We start from the raw sequence: 5,796 nt of genomic DNA on the forward strand, positions 1-5,796 counted from the left end.
TGAGAGAAGACTGCATGTGAATGAAATGAGAATGTTGCGATGGATGTGTGGTGTGACAAGACTGGATAGGATTCGGAATGAGTATATAAGAGGAAGCCTGAAAATAGTGCCAGTGACAGAGAAATTGAGAGGATGTAGATTAGCATGGTATGGGCATGTAATGCGGAGGGATGAAAGCAATGTTATAAAACGAGTGGTAAATATGAAAGTGGATGGATACAATGGTAGTGGAAGGTCTAAGAAAAGATGGATGGAATGTGTGAACAACGACATGAGAGTGAAAGGTATTAGTATGGAAATGACGGCTGATAGAGAGAAATGGAGGAAGATGATCTGCTGCGCCGACCCCAAATAATGGGAAAAGGGCAAGGGAATGATGACAGCATAATATTATGTACTACCTATAACTTCATCAAATATGACAAAATGGTACTCAAATAAGATGAAATGCTAAATATGTGAATTTTTATATGCTCTAGCAGTTTTGTACTATGTAGTACAAAACCAAGTCACGTCTTCACTTAGCAACTGGGTTAAATTTTTGCCTGATATTTTATCACAAGCAATATCCCTCCGGCGTCTCATTTTGTATTCTCATGTGGGTTTATACTCATGCGGGTTTATGACGATACAGGCGTCAAGAATTATGAACTGCTCTAAGAATATGGGTTAATGGTATAATCAATAATATATACTTACTAAAATGGATCTGATGGGATACTTATTTATAAGGCTGGTTGTTAAATATGAAAAGGGGAAGCCGCATGTACCTACGTCAACGGATCAGGCCCCGTAGCCGAATGGCATTTCTCCGACGCCAAACGAAAGCGATACGCCGCTGGATCTGTCGCGCCAATACGCAAGCGCGATAGAGATAGATATCTACTAGCGCTTCGTTTCGTGAGCGTTTCGTGAGCGATTGTGCCATTCGGCTAGCCACCCTGGCCCCGTAGCCGAATGGCATTTCTCCGACGCCAAACGAAAGCGATACGCCGCTGGCTCTGTCGCGCCAATACGCAAGCGCGATAGAGATAGATATCTACTAGCGCTTCGTTTCGTGAGCGTTTCGTGAGCGTTTGTGCCATTCGGCTAGCCACCCTGATCTGTTTGATCAGAAGTTTTGGGACGTAGGTTAACCCCAATAATTGGTGAATTATAAATATTTGTTTTGGTTACTAATTGTAGGAATGTATTAAAAATAAATATACCTAGATATTTTTCTGTCACGATCGAAGTGACACCATTCACTTCCTTCCAATATTTAGTTTAGTGATAATTTACACTATAATTATGTCAGTAAGTAATTATTACATTATGTCATTATTATTGACGTGGCACGGAATCTTGAGTATTTTCATGTCACATGTTTGAAAATATATGGACAATAATAATAAAACGAACCATATTTTAATATTTACATAATTTCTTACATGATTAGGTTAGGTACAAGATTTTAGAGATTATTATTAGAGGTAATTAATAACCTTATGTAAGGCTATTTATCGATAAAAGGATTGTCTATGTTTTTATTTTGTAAAGCACTAACAACTTGACGTGCGTTCCAGAAAAATATCTAGGTATAAACATAAATAACTGATGATATTCTTATGTTTACTTTATTCAAAAAGTGGAAGCTGTGAAGCTTGGAGCTGTGTTGGGAATTTTCAGTGCTAAGTACTAATTTATTTTATCTACATCCATATCATGTTATGATATTATGCTTAAGAAGAAGTACTTAAGAAATCTGTAACTACTAGTGCATCGTAATTTTTACGTTACGATGTCGGCAACCTTGTCAGATATTATTGCGACCTTCGTTAAGTGAACAGGCATTTCAGCTTTCAGCTTATGTTGTCAAAAGTAGATGATAACAGTCCCAAAATAAACAATAACCATGTAACTAGTTATCTATAAAATATATGTGAACGTTGATTTTCCACAATTTACGTCCTCACCCTTTCTAGAACAAATAGCTGTTCTTAAACTTACTCGTACTGGTATCGGTCATTATCGAAAGTATATTATTATGTCAATGGAATATTCTTGTAAAACTGATAAAGGAACTAAATATATTTTCTTTGAGCAGTTTTTTTTATCTTGTCTAGACATCACGTAGTCTCTTTAGTAAGTACCTAGATGTAGATATAATCGTGTCTATGACAGTGAGTTTAAAACTATTAAGTAGTATTTATTAATAAATTGTTTTATTTAACGTGTTTGATTCCAATTGAATATATTGTTTAAAATATTTGCCTAAATTATTCTAAAAAAAACAACCACAAACAAACAAATAATTAAAGTCCTATTTACACGTTGCAAGTTTCATTACATTTTATAGTTATGCAGAATTGTATGTAATTTCAACAGTCCGCAATGTAACTACGGTCGCACGCGAGTTCGCGCGCCGTCTAAAGGGGCTCTAAGACAGACTGACGTTATCAGTGTAGGTATCCCCTGAAGATTTGTAAAAGACATACTGATATCTAAGTACCATAATCACTGTTAAGTTCTCTTACTTAGTTTTTCCGCTGTAGTTACGTTACGTTTTAGTTTAGTCCGTTGAGTATAAAATAATGTAGTTGAATGACATTAAGCATATTGCAACAATCTTACACAAACATACTAAAAAGATTATAAACCGTAAATAAACCAGGCCACGCTGGACAATATTCATCAATTGTTTGGTTTAATCATAGAGAAATAAAAATAGAGTGCTGACTCTATACATCACTTTTCTTACCAAAACGATTACAATGTTTTGTAGCCGACAACTATTCTAGCGTCAATTAGTGATTTAACAGTACAGTGTGCGTAGCCGAATGCACAAACGCTCACGAAACGCTTACGATAATATATATTTCGTAGCTATCTATCTATATCGCTCTTGCGTATTGGCGCGACATAGTCTGTGTCATTTCTGCGGCGTTTCGATGGCGTTTCGTTTCGCACAAATGCCAGGCCCCGTAGCCGAATGGCATTTCTGGAACACCAAACGACGCAGAAATGCAATCCATCTCTATCGCCCTTAAGCAATGATTGTGTTGAATTTTGGTAAATTAGACCCGTAGACAAATGACAATGATCCGTGATGAACGATAAGCAACTTTCTCAATTGCTCTTCATACATAGACAGTCACCAAGCACACCATGGCACAGAACGCTAACAGTTGGTGACTTGTCTACGAGCTCTTATTTGTATAGAATGAGCTCTCCATTCCTTATTTAGTTATCTACGGCTTAATGAGTCCCAATCTCAGTCCTATTGCATATCTATTTAACCTTGACTGGAATTAATTATGTTAATGATATTCAATACATATAACACAGTATCTTGCACATGTGTATTGGCTCTTAATTATTCGTTTTATACTAGCTACTATTGTGTCATCGAGCGCTATTTTTACTGGTTTAGTGACGTGCTGGATTCACCTAAAATCATCGATGACAATGGACACATTTTTATTAGCCGGTTTAATCAATACGAATATTTAATTACACATACAAATTATTCAACAACAGATTACAGAACTTTGAGTTCGGAACACACTTTTTTGCTGATAATTTTTGAGTCGTCTTCGCATATTTTATGTAAGTTTAGTTATTTATAAAAGTGTAGTCAAACGAATTTACGGTACCGTATAAATAGTCTATAACTAGAAAATTATTAGGTATTAGGTAAGTAATTGCAGTAAAATAATGTTTATGGTCTGCAATTGAACAAACAATGCACATCGATTAAGATCAGTTTTGGCGTTCATTGCAATAATTGTAAAATATTCTGGATCACAAAAGGTGTGACCTTGTGGTGTGTACGATAACGACCACACTACATACATATAGTAGTATTGTGAATACATATAATGATAGTATTGAAAAAAAAAAAAACCACAGCAACTGGTAAAGGCTCTCTTGATTCTACGAAAACGTATGAGAAAATTGCATGTTATCATTGGTCTACAAGGGTTCATAAATAAATATTTGATCTTAAATGTTAAATAAATTGATGAATTTCATTTCGTTTCATATTTTAAGCTTGCTGCTTACCAAGTGTGGTGGCAAACTTTGTTTGATCTTCGTGGCTCGAAACCCTTGCAACGATCAAGATCCCATCACATTTTGAATCACTTGAAGTTGGAGGTAGGCGTAAAGATCGCTTAATACACCGTTTTTGGTATTATGTCGCCTTTTATTTACCTAAATGTTTATGTATACATGGTCGGCAAAGGTCAATGTCGTTTAGCGTAAGAAACAGACTTGTATAATTATTGGAGGCACATGCACGTGGTACAATGAACTCCGCTTCACTCGTCGCACAGACAAGTAATGAAAGTAGACTGTTAATATCTTTCGCGATTAGTTGCTTCTGTGCTTTCTGATAATGTTGCATTCAAGAAGCTCCGCTTTTGGTAATCAATTTCAAACACATTTAATAATTAAATATAGTGGAGGTATTGTCTGATCCCAATGGCTAGTATTGAGTTTTAAAAGAAGCTATTTTATGAGCAGTCAAGATTTTAAAAAAATATTTGTAAATTTATTTTAAATTCATAAAACGTTCTGAATCCTTTGTTTCCTAAGTTAACCATGTGGTTATGTTGGCATGACATTAAATGAGTATGTACTTGTCCACGTAAATGGAAAACCATCTTAGTATAAGCACCACTCGTCAGAAATTCCCTGTTATTTAAAACAATTCAGATCCTACCATAAGTTTTTTACGTTACTCGATATCGAAAACGTCATTGAAAATGTATGTTATCTTTGCTCTAAGAAAGTAACCATACCGAGGTTCTGTCCACCTTCTCCATAATATAATGAATATCACTTGAGTGCAAAATGTGCACTTTAATTCCAATTTAAAATTATACGTAACGTTTTCGTGAAGGAGTTTTACAGTAGGGACTCTGGTAATTTTGGGTGGCTGACTCAGTATAACCTTGGGATCATAATTGGTGTGTCAAGTGTTTTTGTTTTATGAATTAAAATGTTGTCGGTTGCCCTTCGAGTTATCTTCCTTTATTAAAACAAAGTCACAGCGAACAAAGTAGGTCACAGATGTACAATAATAGTCATGGCCCGATGAATAAGCTGGGGACAAACGGTTGACGCGTTTAAAGTCATTCTGAGTTATGGGTAACGTACACCAACCACTTAACTCAGGATTAGTGGGCTGTCATCTGTCAAATTCCATATAAAATGGTGGGTTAACCCTCGGGTTAACCTTCCATTTTCGTTGGTGCAACTGGCCGCTAGTAGATCTTTGTTTTAAACCCGTAATTTGCATAAAAAGTAAGTAATTCAAATAAGTACTTAATGCTATTCATCTCGTAAAAGCGTCAAATAAAAATAAATGTATGAATACCTTACTATTAGCTGACGGTTTGAAATTAGGGACGCTTTTATTAATAAAAGCTTGGTAAATTAATAACATGGACTAACCCATGTTGCAAATTTCCTGTTTAGAGTATTAAGGGCGTGAATCATCATTCCGTGGAAGTTTATTTTAAGCAATTAATGGTTTAGCACAATGTTCATTATCTGAATAAGCATCGTTAATTCATAATACAAGTTTCAAAATGGACAATGGGAGGTTAATATAATATAATTAATATACAACATGTACCTACAAAATTTTAACGTCGTATTTAAATAAGACCCAGGACAAATTTTCCGAATTTGGAAATTTATTTACCTAATATTTGTTGAAGAGTTCAATACTATTAGGAGGTTAAAGGGACTACAAAGCATAGAAAAAAAGGCGAATTAAACCATATCTTGCTACTTACGATTGTACTA

This window comes from Leguminivora glycinivorella, chromosome 14, assembly GCF_023078275.1.
Source record: "Leguminivora glycinivorella isolate SPB_JAAS2020 chromosome 14, LegGlyc_1.1, whole genome shotgun sequence".
In the NCBI taxonomy this organism is placed as follows: Eukaryota; Metazoa; Arthropoda; class Insecta; order Lepidoptera; family Tortricidae; genus Leguminivora; species Leguminivora glycinivorella.